Source organism: Notamacropus eugenii, chromosome 2 (genome assembly GCF_028372415.1).
Source record: "Notamacropus eugenii isolate mMacEug1 chromosome 2, mMacEug1.pri_v2, whole genome shotgun sequence".
NCBI classification, from domain to species: domain Eukaryota; kingdom Metazoa; phylum Chordata; class Mammalia; order Diprotodontia; family Macropodidae; genus Notamacropus; species Notamacropus eugenii.
In genome coordinates this window covers 49,736,485-49,761,919 of record NC_092873.1, presented here as the reverse complement: position 1 = coordinate 49,761,919, position 25,435 = coordinate 49,736,485, and the positions used below count along the sequence as shown (strand labels likewise).

Here is a 25,435-nt window from a genome sequence, read left to right as displayed (position 1 = left end):
GAGTCCCCATCCCAACACGGAATCCCATTCCCCAGGACTGAGTCCCTGCCTTGATGCTGAGCTCCGCAGGGGCTGCACGCCTTCCCTACCAGCAAATACAACTTAAACGACATTGACAGTGGACGGGGAACCTGAACGTGAAGGGGGTGCAGCTTGGGGAGGGGGCTGGCAGCGGGGAGGGGCAAGGTCCCAGAAATCCAAAGGGAGAACGGCTGAAATCCCGACTAAACCTAAGCCCCGCTGGAGGGACGCGCATGTGGGCTCCAGAGCTGCTCAGGACAAACGGAGCCAGAGGGTGTGAAACGAAACATTTTATTGAAAAACCCCTTCCTTTCCTTTCCCTTCCCCTACCCACTAGCGCGTGGCCGCGGTCACCCTCACGCACTGGCCCAGGTTCTGAGGGCTGCCGCCCGACGTAGGGGACAAGGGGACAGATCAGGTGGCGTCCCTAAGGTCAGGCGCCCAGTAAACTCCACAACCACCCCATCCACTGCAGGTTGGGTGCAGTAGTCTGGTCTAGAGTTGCGGAGGACCTCGATTTTCGCTTCGCGCGTCTGGCTGCCTGACGGCTCAGTCCACAGTAAGCGAGGAGCGGGTTCGAGGGGTGGGGACATTGGGTGTTCCCTCCGCCATCCCCCTCCATAGGCTCCGCGGCTGCCCCTTGTGGAGCTCAGGCTCGCTTCTCCCGCAGTTGCGGGGGATTCGCGGGGGGCGGTGCTGCCCGCGCCCGGAGCTCGCCGTCGTTGCTCGGCCTCGGGGCAGCGGCGCAGCACCGGAGACCTCAGGGCGGGCTCCCCCACCTGTCCACCTTTCAGTCCGTCCGCCCGCCCGTGCCTCGCAGCCTAGCGCCAGCTCGCCAGTCTTGGGTCCAAGGCGTGGCGCGGCCGGCGCGGACTCACACGTAGTCCTTGCGGTCGTAACTGGGCCCCAAGCCGGCGGCCGTGGTGGCGGTGGAGCGCGGGGCCGAGTAGAGGATCTTGGAGGGCGTGTACTTCTTCTCCTTGGGTGGACAGGAGCAGCAGAGCATCGCCCCGTCCAGCAACTGGAGCGCCGAGGCTGCCCAGCCCACGTAGAGCCCCCCTCCCATCTCGCGCTTCTGCGACTCGACCACCAAGGGGTTGTAGAAGTCCCTGATGATGGTGTTGGCCGACCAAGACACCGGGATGAGCGTGAGCAGTCCGGCCAGCAGGAAGACGACGCCTGCTACGATGGTGATCTTGGCCTTGGCCGTGTCGTCTTGCACGCAGTTGGTGCACTGCGCGCCCACCAGGGACACAAATAGCGCGAGCGCAGCCAGGATGATGGCTACAACAAGCAGGGCGCGAGCCGTCTGCAGGTCCTGGGGCAGGGGCAGCAGCGAGTCGTACACCTTGCGTTGCATCTGGCCCGTGCTCTGGACCACGCAGTTCATCCACAGGCCCTGGGAGAGATGATCTGCGCCGTCACGATGCTGGTGCCGATGAAGGCGGTCACCCGCCACATGGGCAGCGCGCAGTACACGATGGTGCCCAGCCAGCCCAGTACGGCCAGGGACACCCCGGTGATTTCCAAGCCCATAGACATAGCTGCAGCGGTGGGGATAGCGGTGGCGGCGGCGGCGGCCCTGGGGCGTGGGAAGGGGCCGCCTGGGCAGCCCTGGCAGAGATGGCAGAGGGCTGGGGGGCTGAGTGGCTGGAGCTGGCTTCACTGACTCTAACCGCTCAGCTCCGCCGCACCTATCTGTCTGCACCTGCCCACAACCTGCTAGGCGACTGGACTCGCAGGCTCTGTCTGCTTTGCCTTTCTTCCTGTCTTCACTTGGTCCCAAGGCTGGAGTCGGGGCGGGCAGGGGCGGGGCCAGGACTTTCCTTGTTCAGCGACGTGTCCCCTACCACGCCCCCCCCCCCCCTCCCCTGGACAGTGAGAGGGGAAGAGGCCTTGACAGCGGGGGTGGGGAGTGGAGGCGAGAGGGGGCAATTGGGTTCACCCAGTTAGCGTTTGTTTCTGTTGGCATGAACAGGACTGCCAGTGCGGATTTCGGGGGAGCGGCCAAACTCCAGTGCCCAGGAGACCCAAACTACTGATTCCTGTCTGGCTTACTTTTCTAGTCCCTAGAAACTCTCAGGTGAGGGCCTGGTGGAAGAGCAGGGAACAGAATGGAGAAAAAAATGCACTCTCCAGTTGCCAGTCTGCAGTTATAGATGTCCCTTTTCTGAGCCCAGCAGTGCTTGGCACATAGTAGGCCCTTAATAATGCTTTTTTGACTGACATGGGGTGATTGGTACTGAGGGGCTACCACTCTCTTGGGAACAGATGGAAATCAGCCTGGTCAAGAGACTGAGGCATAACAGCGATGTTCTGGAAGGGGAAAGGGGTCCTTCCCCAGCTCAGTCCCGCAGTGCTCCTGGCCTACCCTCATTATTTGGTAGGATTGGACACACTTCCCTGTTCCTCTGGAAGACTGATGCCTTCCGCTCTTTCCCCCAAGTCTCCCCTATCTCAATGAAGTGGAAGGTTCCAAAGCGAGAGATAGACCTAGTGTGCACCCTTCATGTGTCTTAAAGGCCCCAGAAAGTCTCAGTTCTGAACCTCCTCCCTGGCATTTAGTTCTCCTATCCTTAGGTCTGGGGGCATTTTAGATCCCTTTTGAACAATGGAGAGAGCCCTGGCTCTCTAGGCAAAAGGGGTGGGTTTGAATTTCACACCTGCTCCCTGGGGAATATTGGGCAGATCACAATCTTTCCGGATCTTGTTTTGCTCATCTGTAATATGAGACCTAGATAAGTGGTCTTTGAGACCCCTTCCACTTCTAGAGCTGTGATCCTATAAGCCTTCAGTTCCAGAGAGCGACAGTTCCCTTCTTCCAATTTCTAGTGCCAAATTATGCTCAGCATAGCTGGGGCCCAATAGAATATAAACAATTTATGTCCCAGTCCAGAGGTCCTGGGGGTTCATGGTAGAGGGTCAGGTCTGGTTTGGGTGGATGTTGTAAAGGGCCAGTTTTGGATGTCTGACTTATGGTTTGGGATAGGACAGAAGGGAATGCCCAGGAGAGGATGGGGGCAAAGTTCAGGGAGGCAGCTAACTCTATTCCAGTTGGAATTCTAGGTACCTCAGCACTAGTCTCCAATTCCATAGCACTGCCAACTTTTGGCAAAATCATGAAGTTTGCCTCTGTCCTCTTCCTTATTTCTTCTCTTCCTTCCTTCCATACCTCCTCACCTTCTAGGTTCCCAAATATTCCTGTTCTTTTTCTTTCACTTTTCAAATCTTTCAGGAAAGGACCTGGTAAGCCGATTGATTGTCATGGGGCAAGGAATTTGGAGAGGGAGCACTTGTGTTCAAATCCTGACCTGTCCACTTACTAGTGTGACTTTGGACACTTTCTCATCCTGAGCCTCAGTGTCCTCCTCTGTTGGACTGCCACTGAGATTGTTTCCAGTTAGAAATCTATGATTCTATGAAATTAGTGGCATGTCAGACATAATTTAGTTGGTGAAGCTGTTTCTTTTTTGGTTGTTTGTTTTGGTAAGGAGAGCACTCTTTTCGGACAATCTTGAAAGACTTTTGTTGTCTTTGGGAAAGATTTACCCCATCAGAGGCAGCCTGCACCATGGTTGCCAGCGTTCCCCCTCCATACATTTTCTCAAGTGCCCAAGAAGATAAACAGGGTAAGGTAAACAGACACTTAAGGCTCATAGAAACCTGGGCTCATTCTTTGCAAGGGGCAAAGGTCTGGCCAGCATTTTATTGGAAGTTTCATAGAGAGAGGAGGGCCCAATCCATGATAGGGTCTCTATGGGGAAAGGAGAAAGGCAAGAGTGGGGGAGGAGTCCAAGGCAGAGATCAAGGCTGATTATCTCAAGCCTGAATTGTTTATGTTTCAGAAGAGTCCCAGGTGGGGCATTCGGAACTGGGAATGGGGCCAGTAACCTAGCAACCCCCAAGATGAAGCTCAATGTAATCACTGCCAATCATAGGAGTAGAAAGAGAGTGAGGGAAGCATGGGCAAGGTGGCAATGTTGGCTTTATTGTGGGGGGTCAGATGAACTGGGGTCATAAAAAATGTGTTCTGAATTTAAGAATACATTTCCATATAAAAAGTAGAAAATGGATTACAAGAGAAAATTACAAAGTTCTATTACGTACAATTTGCTTTAAAATTGTAAAAAATTCAATATGTTACCTTCAAAACTGTCCTGCTTGTCTGTTTCCTTCTGAATTTTTCCTCTGTACTTTTGAAAAAATGCTTCAATGACCTCATTTCTTTTCTTTCTGCATTATAACTAACTCCACCCTCCTCCCTAAAGCTCTCCCCACTCACAAAAAAAGAAAAATACAAATCTTTTAACAAGGAAAGGATAGTCAAGCAAAAATAAACCCACTATGCCTCTATGCGTGTTTTTCTTATTTTGTGTCTTGAGTCCATCATCTCCCTGTCAGGTGGTGGGTAGCATTGGTCTTCTGGAGGTAGAACTGGTCATTTCACTCATTCATTGGAGTTCCTAAGTGTTTCAAAGGACTTTACAATGTTATTGTTAATGTATCTACACTTTGCTTTTCTGGTTCTGCTTACTTCACCCTGGATCAGTTAATGCAAGTCTTCCCAGGTTTCTCTGAAACTATTCCCTTCATCATTTCTTATGATACAATATTATTTTCATTACATTTGTATACCATAAATTGTTCAGCAGTTCCCTGATTGATGAACAACACCTTGATTTACAGTTCTATGCTTTGAAAACAGCTGCTAGAAATATTTTGTATGTTTGGACCTTTTCCATTATTTTGATCTCTTTGGGGTATGTGCCCATTTCTTTTCCTTTGACATGAGAAACTTGAGGCACATCCAGGGTATATGATTTGACCAGAGTCACTCAGGGAGTAAGTGGTAGAGCCTGAACTGGGATCCTGATCCTGTGCCATCTATCCTGGGAGTCTCCCTTCCCACTCAGGAAGTATCAGACTTTTGGACTGGGAAGTTACTCTGTTCTCAGTCTCAACTTTGGCTTTTGTGTGTGTGTGTGTGTGTGTGTGTGTGTGTGTGTGTGTGTGTGTGTGTGTTATGGGGTGGGGGTAGGACAAGAAGAAGGAAGGCTGAATCTAAGCAGTATTATGAAGCTGTGGAATAAACAATGCATTTGACGTCAGAGGACCTGGGTTCCAGTTTGAGCCATGCTACTCAGTGTGACCTAATTTGCCTCTGGGCCATAGTTTGCTTATCTGTAAAATTAGGGGGTTAGGCTGGCTGATCCTTACAATACCTTCCAGCCCAAACGTTCAGTGATTTTTCTGAGCTGACCTGGGGTGGCTATAGGAACAAGTCTTGCCAGAATTTTGCTTGAGGAATGTAGAACCAGCTGACAACTGTCTTGACTCTTAAGTCCATGCTTTGAGATCCTTTGCACAAACTTGGCTCTGAGCAAACATGGAACTTTGGTCTGGGAATCAGCTTTGTGTTTCATTGTACATCCTTTTTTTTTTTTTACTGTGGTTGTGAGGGTGTTTTGGTGGTGTGGGGGTTGTATACTGTCAATAGTCAATAAAGCTATTTTGAGCACCTACTCGGTTCCAGGTATGGCATTTCAGCTCAGGGGATACAATTAGTAAAAAGAAAGAGTCTCTGCCATGGAGGAGTTCACAGTCTAATGGAGGAATACAATACACAGAAGGAAACTGAAAAGGTGGAGATGGGGACGGGAGGCACTTGATGTCAGGGTGTGATGAAGTTTGAGACATCCCAAGCAGTGCAGCCAGGTGGGAAATGAGTGGATGTCAGTGCTCCTTCCCCTCCTTAAATGGAGGTTTGGGAGTTCATGGCTCTACCCTGCAATCAAAGGGACAGAAGGTGGGGATGAAGTGAAGTCCCGAGGCTGATGGGGTCTTCTGGAATGAATAGGTTTCCCCGATAATGCGCTTCCTGGGGCTGGGTTAACTGGAGAGACATGAGCCCATTCCTTCTCTGAAGAAATTTCTTAGGGAGACCTGAGAAAACCCTGAAATTAGCATGGGGGAGAGGAGGAGGGAAAAGCAAATGAAGGTGGGAGACATCATGGTTCAAGGGCAAGAATGCTGGTTTGGGAGTCAAAGGACTTGAGTTCAAATCTCCATTGTACCCTGGTAACAAGTGCACCCTTGAGCAAATCCCTGGTTTTCTGACCTCCTCTTATCTCTTCTGTGAGAAGCAGGGAGGTGGACTAATTGGCTTCTTCGCCCTCTTTGAGCTTTAACACTATGGTCTGTCTGTATCTGAGACCCATTCCAATGTGTACATGTTGTTTCCTGTGATGGATTGTGAGATCCTCAAAGGCAGGGACCATTGCCCTTTGAATCCTCAATACCTAGCAGTGGGCAGGGCACACAAACCCTTGTGGATTTCATAGAATTATAGATTTAGAAATGGAATGGACCTCAGAGGCCACCAAAGACAATTCCTTTATTTTCTCACATGAGAAAACTGAGGTTGGGAGAGATTAAATGCCTTGTGTAGTCATGCTGGTAGTAAACCCTTGAGGTGGAATTTAAACCTCTAGATCTTGACTCTCAGTACTGTGCCATCCTAACTGCCTCCCCCATCCTCTGTTTGCCTGCTCGCTGTCAGTAAAATTTTATTAATAGGGTTTGTTTTAATATCACCTATTTCCATCTGAATGTCTTCCAGAGAGCCATCCTTTTAGGGAAATAATTAAAAAAAAAAAAAGGAAGTAGAAAAAAAACTGAGCAAAGCCAATGAATATACTGAAAAATCTGACACTATTTGCAGTGTTTGACAAGTGTGGATTTCCTGCCACCCCTACCCCCAAAGGAGTAGGGGGGGTGTCTTTTCATAATTCTTTGGAGCCAAATTTGTTCCTGATAATTTCTCAAACCTCATTTTTTATTGCTTTGTGGTGATGATGCTTCTCTGAATCTACTTATTTCAACTTTTATCAGTTTCTCTAAGCCTGTCCTTGCTTCTCAGTATACATCTTGTTTGTTGTTTCTTACTACACAGTAATATTCCATTTGATTCAGGTTTCATGTTGAGGTTGACTTTTCCCCAAACAATGGGCATCTACTTTATTTCCAATTCCTTGCTATCCCCAAAAGTGCTGATATATACATATGCTGGTTTATATGGAGCTTTTCTTTTGGTCGGTGACCTTCTTGGGGCTGGCAGGGGAATCTCTGGGTTAAAGATGATGCCTATTTAAACACTTTATTTGCATAATTTCAAATTGCTTTCCAGAATGGGTGCAGTGATAATAGTTAACATTTACATGGCATGCTTTGCATCTATTATGTCATCTGAGCCTCACAACAACCCTAGGATGTAGGTGTTATCATTATCCCCACTTTACCATTGAGGAAATTAGTCTAGTAAGGAAGTGTCTAAGGCAGATTCTGACTCCACTTCTAGTGCTCTGAGTTGTGTGTTGTAGTAACTGGACAGCTCCACCAGCAATGCAATGACGTGCCTGTCTATAACCCTCCAACACTGATTATTCCCGTATTTTATCGTCTTTGCCAATTTGCTGGATATGAGATAATGCCTTAGAGTTGTCTTGATCTCATTGTTAATGATCTGAATTAGTTTCTCATATGGGTATTAATAGTTCACAATTCTTTTAGAGACTTGCTTCTTCATATACTTTGGCCATATGCCTATTTGGTAAATAGTTTGGCTTTCTCATTTTCTTGATTCATTCATTGATCCTGACCTAGGTGAGAGTCTAGGCCCTGGCACTTTCTTACTTTCCTCACTCTGTTTCCTCATCTGGAAGATGGGTGTAATACTATTTGCATTCCCCTCATATGATTGTGTGGAAAGAGGTATAGAAACTTGTAAGATGGTCTGCGGAAATGATTGGAAGTGGATAATGAGAGGCACAGAGAAGAAACTAGGGGGTGCAGGGGATAGAGAATTGGACTAGGTGTCAGGAAGACCCAAGTTCAGGTCCTGTCAACTATTTACTGTGTGATCCTAGATGAGTCATTTCACTTCTTTCTGGCTCAGTTTCCTCATCTGTAAAATGGGGATGTTACTAGCCCCTACGTCTTAGGGTCATTGTGAAGTTCAAATGAGACAACATTTGTAAAATACCTTAAAGTACTGTGTACATGGGAGGTAGCTATTATCAAAGTGCCCTTTTCCATACTCAAGGATTGGGGAGTGGCAGTGTGGCTATCTTTGTGTCCTTGTTTGTGTATCTATATGTCAGAGAACATCAGAATGGGAAAAGACATCAGAGACATCAGAACATATTGGATGGAAGAGCTGGTGCCTCATAGCTAGGAAAGAAAGTCTTGGGTTTGAGTTCTGACTCTGGCACATCCCCGTTGTTGTGTGACTAGATGTCATCTGGTTTCATTTTGAGGGGGCAGATTAGGAATGATACTGTCCAATTCCTCCAACAATAAATCATCTCATTGGTGGTTGGGTGAAGCTCTCACATTGCAAGCACTAGGACCAAAGGATCATCATCTTGTGTTGGAAGTAATCATAGGTTCATCAGTCTCAGAGCTAGAAGGAATCTCAGAGGTCAATGAGGCCAATCTCCTCATTTTACAGAAAAGAAAACTGAGACTTAGAAAGGCAAAATAACTTGTTGAAGGTCTAACAAGGTAGCAAGCAGCAGTTTGGATCCCAGATCCTTTGACTCTAATGTCTGAGATGAGCTTTGTTGGAATGCTACAAGGCAGAATTTGGACCACAGATTTAGAGTTGGAAGGGAATTTAGGGGTTGTGGAGTCAAATCCTCTCATTTTATAGATGAAGAAACTAAGATACAGAAAGGTTAAGTCATTTTCCCAGGATCACACAGCTAGTAACTATCTGAGGCTGGATTTGAACCCAGATCTCCCTACTCATGTGACAGAGAGAGTGCATTCCAGATGGAAGTAATGCCTGTGCAAAGCATGAACGAGGAAGAAGGAATGTCTTACATAGGGAATAGCCGGCAGGCTAGATTGGAAGGAACTAAGAATGTGTGAAGATTTGATTTACCACGGAGACTTATGAGGGCATCACTACTCCGCATTTGCCACATTCCTCCCTCTGATGGCATCTTCACAGCCTACTCGAAGGAATTTAATTCAGATGGATTCAATAAACATTTGTCGCGTGCCAACAGAAAGAGGGCAGATTAGATTTGAACTATGGACTCTACTGGTTGCCAACCATTAGAATTCCCAGAAGCTATCACTGAATCACTAAACATTAGATTTGAAGGGGACCCCTTAGATTGTTTAATCCAATGGCTTGATTTGACAAAGGTGAGAAGTGAGGGCTAAAGAGCCAGGGATGTGGGCAGGGCTTGGGCTGCAGGGTTTAAGGTCTGTGATAAGATAGAATTACACAATTCTCTTTTCTCTCGTCTGTCCAAAGGAATGATCTTCAGACTGAAAAGAGAAGGGTACTGAAACTCAAGATAAGCAAGGAGCTAGCAGAAGGCAGCTTGTGGCTCTCTAGGTAATATAATCCAACAAACCTTGATTAAGTAATGAATCAATCAACAAGCATTTTAAAGTTATTAGCATTTGCCAGGAACTGTTTTCTAAGCGCTGGGGGTTACAAAGAAAAGTTAACCATCCCTGCATTCTGATACTTTGCATTCTAATGGAAAGACAACATATCCATAATGAGGTGCTTAGCAGAGCCTACCAGAATAGATGGATGGTGTGTGTTCATCCTTTGTTGCCGAAGAAGACCATGCCATCAGAGAAATAATGACATGACTTGCACTTGACTTTGCTTTCAGTGAGGGAGGGCTGTGCAGGTCACCAGCCTCACTTCTCCTCCAGAGCCATCTGAATCCAGTGACCAGTGTTAACCTGAAAACTTGGTTAAAGAAAGGCAACAGGCTGAATGCATACATTTTATGATTTAATTAATTAATCAATTCCCTATTAAAGAAAACGGTAACATAATGCATTATGGAGCCAGAAATGTTCTGGCTACCCAGTGCAGAAATCTTCTGGCTTATATACATTTTGCTGTGAGAAAGGAACTCTCCTAATTGAGCAAATCATAAATTCAGTGAGACAGGACAATTAACAAAGCAATGTTGGTCAGGCTTTGGGATTCCAGGCTGGATAAACATATGTCTCGGTGATAAGGAAATCCCACCAGTAGTGAGTGGCAGGCTTCCTGCCCTAAACAGATAACTGACATAGGAAAGGGTAAACAAAGTTCAATAGAAATTACAACCTAAGATGTCTATATTTTCTTTACCATTAATATACCATAACATAGTATATGTCTATAAATATTAAGATATGGGAAACGTCCCATTATTCAAGATAGTGTCTTAGGTTAAAGGTCTCTTAAGGAATGTAGAGTCAGCCTTGGCTGGCTTTGTTGACATAGGAGAGGCATTCTCTGAGTTTGCTTCAGAGAGAACAAAGAGATTATTCCAAAATTTTATATTAAACATTATCACCAGATATTCATCAGAATGACTGGAGATGACCCAGGATGAGACAGTTGGGGTTAAGTGACTTGCCCAAGGTCACACAGCTAGTGAGTGTCAAGTGTCTGAGGTGAGATTTGAGCTCAGGTCCTCCTGACTCCTGCACTTGTGCTCCGTCCACTGCATTACCTAGCTGCCCCTTGCAGATGGATGGATGGTAACCCTTTAGAGGAAGGCTCTGTCAGACTATGGAAAGTCTCCTGCACAAGACAGTATTGGAGATGATTCTTGAAGGGAGTCAGAGATTCTAACATGTGCTATTTTCTGCACTCTCCTTAGACCATCTTTTGTTGGTCAGTCACTTTCAGTTGTATCTGACTCTTCATGAGTCTTCATTTGGGATTTTCTTGGCAAAGATACTGGAATGGTTTACTATTTCTTTCTCCAGCTGAGAAAACTGAGGTGAACTGGGTTAAGGGACCTGCCCAGGATCACACAGCTAATAAGAGCCTGAGGCCAGATTTGAACTTCAGGCCTGGCACTCTATTCTAACTAGACCATCTGGAAACATTAACTTCATATCAGGGTACAGTGGGAAGAACGTTGGTATTAGAGTCAGAGGTCCTGGGATCCAAACTGCTGCTTGCTACCTTGTTAGACTTTGAGTAAATTATTTTGCCTTTCTAAGTCTCAGTTTCCTTCTCTGTAAAATGAGGAGGTTGGCCTCCTTGACCTCTGAGCTTCCTTCTAGCTCTAGATTGATGAACCTATGATCTTCCAGCTCAAGATGATGATCTTTTGGTCCTAGTGCTTGCAATGCAAGAGCTTCACTCAACCACCAATGAGTTGATTTACTGCTGGAGGAATTGGACAATATCATCCCTAATCTGCCTTCTAGAAATGAAACCGTAAGGAAAATGATATTGCAGGTCTAAGTGGAGAAATGTCTCCCAGGTTCATAGGCTCTTATAGTTACAGCTGGATGGAATAATTGGCCATCTTCTGGTCTCTCATCTTACTGATGAGGAAACGGAAGCCCTGAGAGAGGAAGTTATTTACCTAAGCTCACAGTGGATGTGGGAAAGTGGCAAAAGCAGGATTCCAACCTAGTTTCTCTGACTCCAGATTCAGTGCTTTTTCTAATCCACAAGAGAATAATAACACAGGGATTGATTTCATTGCATGGCCAAAGGCAACAAGAAACATTACTTAATGTCATCTATGCTTAGCCATCTGGCCTATGATGAGTGTATGTAAAAGCCCACCAGGAGAATAATTGTATTGTATTTACCAGAACTGCTACAGAGAGCAGTCAGACTTAGGACAAGAAGTCAATCTAGTTTCCTTCACCATTTTATTGATGAGGAAATTGAAGGAAACAGGTTAAGTGACTTGCCCATGATCACACAGCTAGTAGTAGGTCAGGGATTTGAATCCAGTATTCCGGCTTTCAGGGCCAAAACCCTATCCTATACATGTCTACAAAGATTAAGACAATGTAGATGTTAGAGGACTTCAGAATGAAGACAGATGGACATTTCTTCTTCCTTTGGCCTCATGGAATCTTGACCTTTCTTCAAATCACATCTCAAGTGCCAGCTTCCACAGGAGACCTTTCCTAAATCCCTCAGTGGTTAGTACTCTGTCCTTCTTGAAATGGTTCCCTACTGACTTATTTATGTAGCTTCTGCATTTCAACCCTGTAAAATGTATGTTTCTTGGCAGCTAGTAATGCTTCATTTTTGTCATTGTATCCCTAGCATCTAGCACAATGGTTGGCATGTAGAAGGCAACTGATCAGCCAACAAGCATTTATTAAGTTCCTACTACTTGTGAGGTTCTGGGAATACACAGAGAAAAATGAACACAGTTTCTGCCATTTTTCCATCAAAGGATTCAATACATGTTTGTGGAAATTGAAGTGAAGATGAAAAGTGTGCTGAAAGATATGGGTTGTGATTAAGAAGTGAAAGAAGCCAGTGAAAGAAGTGAGTGATCTCTGAGGAGTCATGGGTGGACGTGGACTGGGGCCAGTGTTTCTTCTGCACTGTAGTTCTGTTTGAGTGCATGGCCAAGCACACCCTCACACAACAGTAACTCAGGCAAGAGTACACAGCTTCTATTTGTCTGACGACCAGAGAAGGTAAACATGGCCAGCCCAGGTGAAACTTGGAACAGCAGAAACTCTCAAAGGTGGAAGGCATCATGGGTCACTCCTCCTTGCCCCTGAGAGCCACTGTCTATGGAATGGGCTAAAATAATAGAGTGTTGGGGTACCTGACCAAGGCAGTAGAAGTCTGAGAGGGGAGAATCCCCAGAGGGAAAACAGAGTCTGAAAGCAGGGAGCTCGGAGGTGCTCAACATCTGCTGGGATAGCCTCCAGGATCTTATTGACTGTTCTCATCAGATAGAATCTGGGCTAAGGTCCAGCTCCTGAGGGACAGTGCCTTTGTTCTCCCCTCATTGTATTTTGATCAGGCTCCCAGTACTGGCTTCTCTGCTTTCTTCTAACCCCATCCAGTGGAAAGATAGCTGGACTTAAGTTTGAATTTTGCCTCAGATACTTACTAGCTGGGTGATCCTGGCTAAGTCACTTCATCTTTTTTAGGCTTTGGCCTTCTCATCTGTAAGAAAGGGATAATAATAGAACCTGCCTGACAGGGTTGGAATGAGAAAATGTATATAAAAAGCACTTTGCAACCCCTGAAGTGTAAGATAAATTTCAGCTATTTTTAAAGACAAGGCCTGTCGTTTCATTGGTGCAGGGAACTTTCAGTGAGGAAATTCCCTCCACAAAACCCTATTGACACCTATTCTACACTTTATAGTCTTAGAGAATCTCCCGAGATATTGAGATTTTTAGTGACTTGCCTGGTACCACAAAGCCAGGATGTGGCAAAGGGGAGACTTGATCCCAAATCTTCTTTAGCCCAAAGTTTGGCACACACTAGGAGCTTAATAAATGCTATCAGCTATCTATCTGTTTATCCATCATCTATATGTCTTCCTTCCTCCTTTCCCTTCCCTTCCTTTCCCTTCCCTTCCCTTCCTTTCCCTTTCCTTCCTTCCTTCCTTCCTTCCTTCCTTCCTTCCTTCCTTCCTTCCTTCCTTCCTTCCTTCCTTCCAGACCAGATCTATTATGCCACACTACTTCCCTATAATTTTTTTATCATTATTGTTTTCTCTTAGAAATGAGCTCACCTTTCATCTCTTCTCAACTCCCAGGGGCTGTCTCATATCCCTTACTTTGTACCTTAGAATTCTCCTCCAGCTTAACCTAACCTTTTTTTTCCTGCTTCCTGAAGAGCTATCTGCCAACATCAACATTTCTACTTGCTCCCTTGATCCCATTTCCACATCATTACCCATCTTGTGTCCTCTTTGCATTCCCAGACCTTGGGCTGCAGAATTCTGTCAGAAGTAGATATATAAGAAAGCTTTCTCCAAGGGGTACGTGGGGATTAAAAGGGCTAACCCTGGGCATGAGAGGTGAGACATCCGGAGGGATGAGAAGTTCTCACCAGGGATAGTATAACGTCAATGTCTCCCTGCCTCCACTCTCACTAATCCATCATCCATAAAATTGCCCAACTGATCTCTTCAGTTTCCTTCTCTGTAAAATGATGAGGTTGGACCAGATGACTCCTACGGTCCCTCTGTGCTTTCTGCTTATGATTTTATCTTTCTAAATGGACCCCACATCACTCCCTGTCATGCCTTCCTTGTTCCAACTAAGCTGACCTCTTTGTTCCTCATGTGTGATCCTCCCACTCCTTCCTGGAAGCTTTACCTTCTTCCCCTCTGCCTCATGGGCTTGCTGGCCTCCTTTAAAGCCCAATTCAGGTACCCGCTCCCACAAAAGTCCTTTCCCAAACCCTGCCTTCCCCCTAGTTGTTAATACTTGTCATTTACCAGCAAAATTATTGTATTTCCTATATTCTATATTTGTACTATTGTATATATTGGATCTTGTATTCTGTATACTGTATGTTTTTTGCTACTCTGTGTAATTACTATCTTCAGGAAGACCAAGGTTCCAATCCTGCCTCTGACCTATGTGGGGTATGTGATGTTGAACAAGTTTCCTCTAATCTCAATGCCCCAGGTGGTCTCAGGGACCATAAATGACGGGGCTGGTCTGCCGTGGATAAAGGAGCTTCCTTACCTGGAATTTCCTGAACCAATGAAATCATGGGTCCCGCATGAATCAACAACCAAGTATAAACGTGGCTTTCTCTCCTCAATCTTCCCTTCCCCTCCCCCTCTCCAAAGTAAGCTCCCTGGGGGCAGACAGTTTCGTTTTTGTTTTTATAGTCACAGCACTTTTGCACCGGGCTTGGCACATTGTTGTTGTCATCTCCAGTCCGACTCTTTGTGAACCCATTTGGCAAAGATCCTGGAGGGGTTTGCCATTTCCTTCTCCAGTTCATCTGACAGATGAAGAAACAGAGGCAACAGAGTTAAGTGACCTGCCCAGGGTCACACAATTGGTGTCTGAGGCCAGATTTGAACTCAGGGAGAGGCCAGATTCACCTGTATCCAGCTCCACCTGGCTCTGTCTGACAAATATTAGGATCTTCATAAATGCTTGTTGAATGAGGAGTAGAGGTCGGGTGCATTAGATACTAACTTGTCACTCACAATCAGAGTGGTTCCCCAGAGGATGGAAGAGGGGCTTCTTGTTCAGTTGCCTTCATTGTCCTGTCATGTATAAAATGTGGAAGTATGGGTAATGTAACTGAAGATGAACACAGACTTCAGGGAGATGAAAGCTTGGATCTAGCTGAGAGCTGTGAATGAAAGCTAGGGACTTTCTGACCTCTGCTGGGACCCCACTGCTTCGGGCCAGGTTGATGGGATAGTAGCCGACGACCAGAAGGGAGCATTTCTGCGTCTAGCTTCTCCAACAAGGACATGGATCTTTAAGGATGAGACAAAAGAATTAGGAAGAAATCAGTATCTAGAAAAGGGAGATCTCAGTGTGATTGAGTTTAGCATTTTGTAGACACCTAATACAGAATATTGTGCTGGGCACCAGCTTCAAGCTATACCAAGTCACCTGAGTTGGGTGAATTCCCAGGTGGCAGGAGATTGAGACATGGCAGGGCAGGAAGTGAGAGCCAGAGAGACAGGTGCAGTGCTGGGCATGGGAAGGTTACCTTTTCACCTCTCATCCATTGTGGGGTGAGGGTGCTGCCTGACAGAAGGAGTGATGGATGGTTACTGGGCAGAGCTAGTGGGAAGTGGGCAGGTCACTGTTGATGTCATATGGGGGTGGTAGGAAGCTGGCCTAGCTGCTGGGAGGGCTAGGGCATGGCACTAGAGGCTGAGTGTTAGTGGGTGTAGGTTTCAGAGTGAGAGTCTGAGGGTGAGAGAATTTGGTGGTTGAGTGGGAGGGTTTGATGGATTTTGCTGTGGCCCCCTGATCGATCATCCTGTGTGTGTGTGTGTGTGTGTGTGTGTATGTGTGTGGGCATGGAGTAAGGGTTGCACCTGGTTACCAGTATGTCACTCCCTCTCACTCCACCATATGCAGGCCAGATTGGACCACCACCTTCACCAATGACTCTTTCCACACGGCAGCTTCCAACAAACCTCCCCACATATACACATACACGCGTATCCACGTACATATGTGTGTATAGTATGTATATGAATATATGCATATACGTAGTTGATTTTTTAAATTTTTACATTGGATCATAGATTTAACAGGGGTGGGGAACCTGTGGCCTACGGGCCATGTGTGTTCTCTAGGTCATCAAGTGAGGCCCTTGGACTGAATCCAAAATTCACAGAATTAATCTTTTTATTAAGGGGACCATTTTAGACTCTTAGGGAGCTTAGAGTCTGTTGAGCATGATTCCTCATCTTATAGATCAGCAAAGTGAGTCTCAGAGAGGTTAAGTCACTCACCTGGAGATGAACCAGCCAGTAAATGATTGAGGTGAGATTATGGTCCTCCCAGCTTCCCAAAATCTTCCCTGCATAGTCACAATTAATTATTCCTTTGCTGGGCTAGTCCAGGCAGGTTGTTATGTTGTTGAGTGACTGATGCCTGGTTCGGCTGGAAAGGAAAATCTGCCAATGGGCAGTTGACACTAAATCTTTCCAGGAAGGTCTCTTGGCCAGTGGGCTCTTTGGAGGGCGCAGCTTCTCTGTGGGACAAATTGACCCATTGGACTCTTTGAGTGGTGTCTTTTATAGGCAGCTAAAATCTTTTATCACCTTCAGTCGCTAGCTTAGTGAATTGTTCTACAGTCTTTATTTTTTAGATTATTTTGCTTTATTTATATCACTTCATATTCTCTTTACTTTGAAAAATATTTCATATCATTAAATATTTCCCAATTATATCTAAACATTTTTAACATTCATTTTTTAAAAATTGGAGTACACAATTCTCTCCTTCCCTACCTCCCATCCCTCCCCCCACCCCTTGAGAAAGCGAGTATTATGCTATCAATTATACATTTTACTATGTTCTCTTGAGATGGAGAATTATAGTGCTCCTCTCTCCAGTTAGAGTGCTGCTTTTAGTTAGCTTTGGACTGGCAGAAGTTTTACGCTGGCTCTGGGGTTTTTTACTTCTGGGTTGAAGATGAGAGAAGTTTAAGCAATCCTATTTGACAATCTATCTTGGTTCAGAGCAAGTTTCCATAGTCAGAGACTATGCTTATGGTAATCAGACACCATTCAGCCAGTTACATTTCCCAGACTCCTTTTGGGGTCTTTCGTACATGAGTATCAGAGACAAGGAGGCAGCTAGGTGGCAAAGTGAATAGTGTGCCAGGTCTGAAGTCAGGAACACTCCTCTTTCTGAGTTCAAATCTGACCTCAGACACTTAATAGCTGGGCAACATTTAAGCTCTGTTTGCCTCAGTTTCCTCATCTGTAAAATTGGGATAATCATAATAACACCTCCTTCCTAGGGTTGTTGTAAGGACTAAATGAGATAATATTTGTAAAGTGTTTAGCATAGTTCCCAGCACATAGTACCTGGTATCTTCCTCCTCCTCCTTCTCATCAGATATTGGACAGCTATAGCTGGGTAACATTTAAGCTCTGTTTGCCTCAGTTTCCTCATCTGTAAAATTGGGATAATCATAGAAACACCTCCCTCCTATGGTTGTTGTAAGGACTAAATGAGATAATATTTGTAAAGTGTTTAGCATAGTTCCCAGCACATAGTACCTGGTATCTTCCTCCTCCTCCTTCTCATCAGATATTGGACGGCTAGTGACATAGTGCCGCATCTGGAATCATGACGATTCATCTTCCTGAGTTCAAATCTGGCCTCAGACACTTACTAGCTGTGTGACACTGGGAAAGTTACTTAATCCTGTCTGACTTGGTTTCCTCATCTGTCAAATGAGCCAGAGAAAGAAATGGCAAGTCATTCTGGTAGCTCTGCCAAGAAAATGTCAAACAGGGTCAAGAAGAGTAGGACATGATTGAAAAAAGACTGAAAAATCAGGGACAAAGGTATAAATAAAGAATGTACCCTGTAATAAATTAATTGGCTTGTTGGTCTCCTCATATGCAGTTGAGCAGTTCAGGTTTCAGGATCTTTCTAAGGCACAGAGTGCTTCTTGTAAATCTGAAAACCTTTTCCTCTTCCATGTCTCCATCTCTTGTCACTTTCGACCTTCAGCTTTACTAAATCTCAATGGTGCAAATCATTTCAAGGAGAGAAAAGAGCCCTGGAGGACTCCCAAGCTTAAGTGGGGGGGCACATGGAAAGGAGTCACATTGTGGCAAGGAAACAAGAAGGAACAATGTCAAAACCTCAGGAAGGAGAGAGTGTCAAAGAGGGCCACGGATGTGTTCAGAGGCATCATGGGCTTCAGAGATGGCAGGAAGGGTGAGGATGGAGAAAGGACCAATGGACTTAACAATGAAAAGTTTGTGGGTAATGTTGGAGGGGGCAATTTTACTTGAATGGTGGAATCAGAAACCAGATTGCAAAGAACTGAGAAGTGAGTGGGTCATGAAGATGTGGAAGCAATATGGTTTTTTTTACCCTAGGTATTTGTTTGTGAAAGGGAGACAAATGGCATGATAGCTTTAGGAAATGACAAGGTAGAAGATTTCATATTTGTTGTTTGTTTTTTTAGGACAGGAGATATTTGGGCAAGTGTGTATGTAGCAGAAGAGTCAATAGAGAGAAGGAGGTGGGGATGGAGAGGGGGAAGAATGGAAGGAAAGATGGAGAGAGGAGGAGGAAAATGAAAAGGGAAACACACATAGAGACAGAGAGAGAAAGTGATAGAGACATAGACACTGACACAGAGGCAGAGAGGCAGAGGCAGAGACAGGGAAATTGAGACAGAGAGAGAACTATTTGAAATAGGAAGAAAATGAGGGGATGATTTTAGGAGATGCTAGATCTAACTAGGAAAAGGGTCCCATCACTCAGGGTCCCCAGAAGCCAATAGAAAAGAGTTTAAGGAATGGGAGTTAATGTTGAGATGTGGAATTGAGAAGAAAGAACTCTTGGCTAATGGTCTCTGTTTTCCTAAAAGGCGAGAGGTCAAGGTTCTCTGCTGAGAGGGAATAGGAAGGGCTCCCATGGGAGACATGAGGGAGAAGAGAGGATTTCAGGCAGTCGTCATCCATGTTGCTCTGTCCTCCATGTTTTTTTATCAGGGATTTCAATGAAGGCATGGGTCATGAGCTTAGTTAGTTTGTGCTTAGCAGGAAACTTCCATGTTGGACGACAGACTCATAATCCAAATATATCTTGACAGGTTGGAATGATGGGCTGAAAGTGACAAGATGAAACTGAATAAAAAAAGATGTACAGTGCCTCCCCACCCCAGGTGAGCAGAGTCCAACTTTAATATAAAGTTCAAAGTCAATAAATAGACTGGACAAACAAGTAAGTAGCAAAAAAAGAACTTAACCATAAAAAGTGACTATGGTTACAGGGAAGACCAAGACACAAACTCAGAAGAAGACACTGTGAAAACAGCTACAAGCAAAACCTCAAAGAAAATATATTAATTGGATCTAAGCTTAACAAGAATTCCTGGAAGAGTTACAGAAACAGATAAGCATGATAGAGGCAAAATTGTGAAAAGAAATGAAAGTGAGGCAAGAAAATTATGAAAAGAGAATTGACAGCTTGGTAAAAGAGACACTAAAAATACTAAAGAAAATAATACCTTAAAAACTAGAATTGGCATCATGGTAAAAGAGATACAAATATTCACTGAAGAACTTAAAAATTAGAATTGGACAAGCACAAGCTAATGACTTCATGCGACATCAAGAAACAATAAAACAAAGTTAAAAATAAGTCTGTGAGGCATTGTGAATCGAGAACTTTCTTTTTGTTTTTTACATCACAATATTGCTTATTATGTGACTTTTTACAATACAAACAAAAAATACAGAAATGCAACATATGAATACAGCTAAATGCAGAACGGTGACGTTTTTCTCTTCAAGAGGCCATGATTCCCCATTTCTAGTAAAATAAAGAAGAGACTGCACACAGGTAGAAACAAGCTGGTAGTTAACTCCACATTTTTGTCTAGAAATGACCTATTAATGCATTTTTCCGGCTACTTACCATAAAGTGTAAAAAGGGAGTTAAAGGAAAGTTTTACTCACTGGTTCCTACCATATGAAAGACGCTATATTCTATTTTAGCAGGGCCAATATACGGAAAATATCTAAATTTAAATGTTATTACAAAAATGAAGCAGTAATGAGTCTTCTGGCTAAAGAAGTCACTAAATTGAGAAGAGCATATATTTAAAGAATCCAAAACAAGAAAGGGCTGTTATAAAAAGCTTTAGGTGCACTGGAAGCTTATAAGTTTTTTCCATGTGTATTTTTAACAATGGAAGTGTCAAAAAAGAGAGGGTCAGCTGTGTTAGCCTAGGTCATGTTCTCATCTGCAGAGAATTCTGAGAGACAGAGAGAGAGGGAGAGAGAGGAAAGAGAGGGAGGGAGAAACAAGCATAGTTTGTATCAGAGCATGGCGATTTCTCCTCCACACAAACCTTCCAGAGTCCTTTTATTTTGGAATATCCTGTAAACAATCAAACCACCAGAACAAGATTGTACAACAGTAAGATGTTCTCTTGCATTAAAGTGAAGACATCTGTTTAAAAAAAAAAAAATTGGAAAGTACTTAGAGATGTTCCCTTCCAAGTACATGGCACCGCTATGCAATTCAAGGCATCTTAATCTCCATCAACCGGGAAAAAAAAAAAAAACTTTGTCATGCTGTTAAATCCATCATTATGGATAGAAATGGTGCAAAACTGGTCAAACGGATCCAACAAACACTGACGTCCAGGCCGGCACATACTGGTGGTCACTGACGGGCTTGGAAGATCTTTCCTTTCTTCTTGTTTTTCTCCAAAGCTCTGGAAGAGTTCTGCTGCTCCAAGATGCGCTGCTGCGCTTCCCAGCTGGCCTTGTCATCCTCAAACTGACGCCGTTTTTCCTCTAATTCCTTGCGCTGCGCCTCTAAGTTCTTTTTCATTTGCTCATGACGCCGCTGGAGCTCAGCTTCCGAGTCTTTCAGCTTCTGCACCTTCTCTTTGACTTTCATCTCAAACACCTGCTCCATCTCCATCACCATTTTCTTCATCTTAGCCACGTGCTCCCTTCTCTCTTCCTCCATTTGGGCCAGGGGGCTCTTGGTCAGCTGTCCCTTGTTCTTGTTGTTGTCCACACCGTTGTATGTCACAGCCGCCAGCTTGCGGCTCCTGTAATTCTCATAGTGCACGTTGTTCGTCACATCCTTCAGGTCCTGCATGTGGGTTATCAACATGTTTCTTAGAATTGTGAAATCACAATGATCACCATTTTCAACTTCCGCCACACCCCAAGGGTACTGCCTTCCTCGGACCCTCTTGCCATTAACTTTAATGATCGTGTTACTACCAACCACAGCAAGAGGTAAACGGTCCTTTATCTTTTTAACAAGCTTGTTTTCTTCTTCATCATCTGTTTCTGGAAATTCATATACTTTAATTTTATGCTCCTGAATTTCTTTCATTATCTGCTTCTTGAACTGCTGGCACTCCTCAGGGGTCAGCATATCCGCTTTGGCGATGAGGGGGATGACGTTCACCTTGTCATGCAAGCGTTTCATAAACTCGATGTCCAGGAGCGTGAGGCCATGTCCTGATGGGGCGATGAAGTACAAGCAACACTGCACCCTGTTGTCTGGCATTTGCCGTCTGTTCACCCGAGACTCCGCGTTCAGATAATCCTCAAATTTGCTATCAATGTAGTCAATAACAGGCTGCCAACAATTACTATTGTCCACCGCATCACCGAATCCAGGAGTGTCCACTATCGTGAGCAATAACTGAACGCCACCTTCTTTGATTAAAACTTTGTCTTGCTCCACCTGTACGGTCTTTTTAATTCTATGTGAGGGACCTGGGTACTCGGAAGAATACAAGTCTGTTAGGAATAATGAGTTGATTAACGTCGACTTCCCCAATCCAGATTCTCCTACTACCATAAGCGTGAACTCAAATCCTCTCTTCACAGATTTTCTGTATACTTGATTTGGGAGATTCGCAAATCCCACGTAGCTTTCAAGGTTTTTCTGTTGAGCTGTCATGGCGCCGCCGCCGACGCAGCCGCGGCTCCTCTCCTCAGCCGCTCCCTCACTAACCGACATCCCCTCGCCCCGCGCGGCTGCCTGCCTGCCCGCTCGCCGATTCTCCAACGCCGCCGCCGCGGCTCCTCTCCTCAGCCGCTCCCTCACTAACCGACATCCCCTCGCCCCGCGCGGCTGCCTGCCTGCCCGCTCGCCGATGCTCCAACGCCGCCTGCGCCGCTCAATCGAGAACTTTAAGGACACTTCAGAGTTAACTGTCACTGAGAAAGTCTATAAGTAACTTAGAGAGTTAACTGTCAGCTTCGAGAGAGTCTGAAGAGACATTTTCAGAGAAATGAGTTTAACTAGGTTAAATTAAGAAGACATTCTGGGTAAAATTCCCGAGAGACTTTAACTGTCATTCCAATAGAATTTAATTGTTAGTTTGTGGTGCTAGAGTTTTCAGGGAGTCAGCAGAAGTAACTCTGGTTGTCACCTTTCTCATAGATGATACATTGTTGAAATATGTATTTATGTTTCTTAATTGTTGGTTATTGTAAATAAATTATATGACTAGGAACATTAATGCTAGTCTAAGACTAGAAGTTTGTAGTGTGAAGCAGAAAGGAGAGAAAGTTTATAGGAAACAAAATTCTCCTGTTTTTATAAGCTGGGGTTGTAGCTTGGAGCTAATTAGCTGATTGAGAGATTTTTAATTTATAGCAATTTATGGGGAAATATAGGAACATACCTCTTTATTTTCTTTGAATGAGGTAAGAACATTAATAAGGAAACAATCTAGTAGCAGGTTAAAAGATGGTGGTTAGATGTGTCTATCCTTGAGAATACCTGAGAGTTAAACCCTCACAACCTGCATCTCATACCTACGAAGCTATAGGTGGGTTAGTAAAAGCCATGTAACACTTGTAGTCCCATCCTTGTTACATGTGGAGGATACCACAAAGCCTGTTATCCTTATATTTAGAATCTTGTACCTCAGATTGGGGGCTTTTAATATTCTAGCCCTGAATGAATCATGTGTACTGGACTCTGCATTTAAATTTGTGTATGGTCTGACCATAGACAACCCCACAAACCAGAATTTCTTTTGGCTTGAGCCCTTTGAGACTCAGCACATCTGAGGTTGGCTTTTCTGGAATGCTTGGGGAAGGGGCAGCCAGGGAGTTGGGATCCAAATTAGCTTTCATTGTTGATATTGAGGGTAAATCCAGGAACTCCAGGTAATGGAAGTAGTTCCAGGGCTAAAATTTAAAAAAAATTAAATTAATATTTTTATATCACTTTAATCTCCAAATAAATTCTATCCCAAGGAACCATCTCCCTTCTCTTCCCTTGTTTTTAAAAAACACTTCCTTTTCCCCAAAGAATGCAAATCCATTTTCTTTCCCTCCCACCTTTCACACTTCCCTCTCCTCCCCCACCACTGAAAAAAGAGGGAAAAATAAAAACCTTGGAACAAATACATACAGTCAAGTTAAATAATTCTGGCACTGGTCATATAAAAAAAATCCACGTCTCAGTGTGTACTTGGAGTCCATCTCCTCTGTGTCGGGAGATGTTCTATTATGAGTCCTTCGGGACTGTGGTTGGTTGTTGAATTGATTGGGGTTCTTCAATTTTTCCAAGCTGTTTTTCATTATAATATCATTTTTATTATAAAAATTCTTCTCTTGTTTCTTCTCACTTCACTCGGCATTAATTCATACATCTTTTGAGATTTCTCTGATATGATTTCCTTCATCATTTCTTTCAGCACAATGGTATTTCATTACATTTATGTGATGTCATTTGTTTATCCATTCCCCAACTGATGAGTACTCCTTTGGTTTCCAATTCTTTGTCACCACACACACACACACACACACACACACACACACACACACACACAGCTGCTATAAATATTTGTTTGTAACTAAGGGTCCTGTTCCTTTTCCTTTGATCTCTTTGTGATATAGACGTAGTAGTGGCATTGCTGGATCAAAGGGTATTATGCCTACTTTAATACCAGTTTTGGGCAGAGTTCCAAATGGCTTTCCAGAATGACTGTAGCAATTCTCAGCTCCACCGCATGTTCTTCTCTCAGTCCAGCACTTGCCACTTTCCTTTTAACATGTGAGGTGGAATCTTAAAGTTGTTTTAATACGCATTTATTTAATTATTAGTGAGTTGAAGCATTTTGTTTTCATATGACTATTCCTTGCTTGGAGTTCTTTGTCTGAAAACTGATGGTTTATATCCTTTGACCATTTATCAACTGGGGGATGGGAATCGTAATTATGATTTAAAAAGGAAAAAGACAATTCATCAAAGCTAAGCAATATATCAACAGAGTCTGGCAGGGTAAACCATATTCCATACCCAGTGTCCCCTCTCATCTCATTTTTGGCAACAAGCTTAGATCCAGGGCTTGATCTGAATTTAGTATGGGCAGCTAGGAGGCACTATACTGCACAGTGTGCCAGACCTGGAGTCAGGAAAGCTCACCTTTTTGAGTTCAAATCTGGCCACAGATACTTACTATGACTGTGGGCAAGTCACTTAAACCCTGTTTGCCTCAGTTTCCTCATCTGTCAAATGAACAGGAGAAAGGAAATGGCAAACTACTCCAGTATCCTTGCCAAGAAAACCCCAAATGCGGGTACAGAGAGTTGGACATGACTGAAAAGGATTGAATAAAAACAATAAAATTTGCTGTACAGGGTATCAGGGAAAACAATCATTGATCATTATTAGAATCTCAGAGTTGGAAGGCATCCCAAAGGTCAGCTAGTCCAACCTATAACTCTATAGGACTTTCTCCTACAACCAACCAAACAAATGGCCACCTAATCTCTGCTCAAAGACCTTCATGGAGGAGGAGCTTACCAGTCCCAGGGACAACCTGTTCATTGTTCCCAAGTTTTTCCTCGTGTTAATCCTAAAGTTGTCCACTGCACCTTCCACCCATTGTTTCAGGTCTGCCATCTGAGGACAACTCTTTATTGAAAGACAGTAATCCTGTCCCCTCTCAGGCTTTTCCCAGTTCCTTTAGCCTGTCCCCATAGACAGTGATTGTGAGGACTTCACCAGCCTGGTCATCCTCCTCTAGGTATCCTCCTGTTCAGTTTTTTCCTTTTATTGGAGCAATATGGTGGAGTCCATAGAGGGCTGTGTTTGGAGTCAGGAAGACCTGGGGCACATCCTGTCTCTGATGCATTGATGGACAGCAGTCAGATCTGGAAAGGACCCTAAAGGACATCTAGTCTGATGACTGTATTTTATTTTACAGATGACAAACCTGGAACCCAGAGAGATGAAGTGATTGCCCAAGATCATACGGCAGCAGAGCTGGGATTTAAGCTCACACCCCAGGACTAGGAGCTCATAAGACTAGGCTTTGTGCTGCCTAACTAAGTGGTCCTTTAAGCTCTCTGAACCTCAGTTTCTCTTGTGCAAAATGAGTATAATACTTATAGTGTCTACCTCAGAA

General features: G+C 44.4%; 1 long non-coding RNA gene and 2 pseudogenes across 1 annotated transcript; 1 reads left to right on the top strand and 2 right to left on the bottom strand.

Annotated features, from left to right (window-relative positions):
* Positions 1-296: 296 nt before the first annotated feature.
* Positions 297-1,796, bottom strand: LOC140525114 (claudin-3-like; annotated as a pseudogene).
* An 87-nt stretch (positions 1,797-1,883) lies between these two features.
* On the top strand, positions 1,884-25,435 carry LOC140525115 (uncharacterized). Its single transcript, XR_011973932.1, has 4 exons — positions 1,884-2,104; positions 9,347-9,430; positions 19,121-19,192; positions 25,235-25,435. It is a non-coding gene; the product is annotated as an uncharacterized lncRNA (long non-coding RNA).
* Positions 20,381-22,617, bottom strand: LOC140525112 (septin-7 pseudogene; annotated as a pseudogene).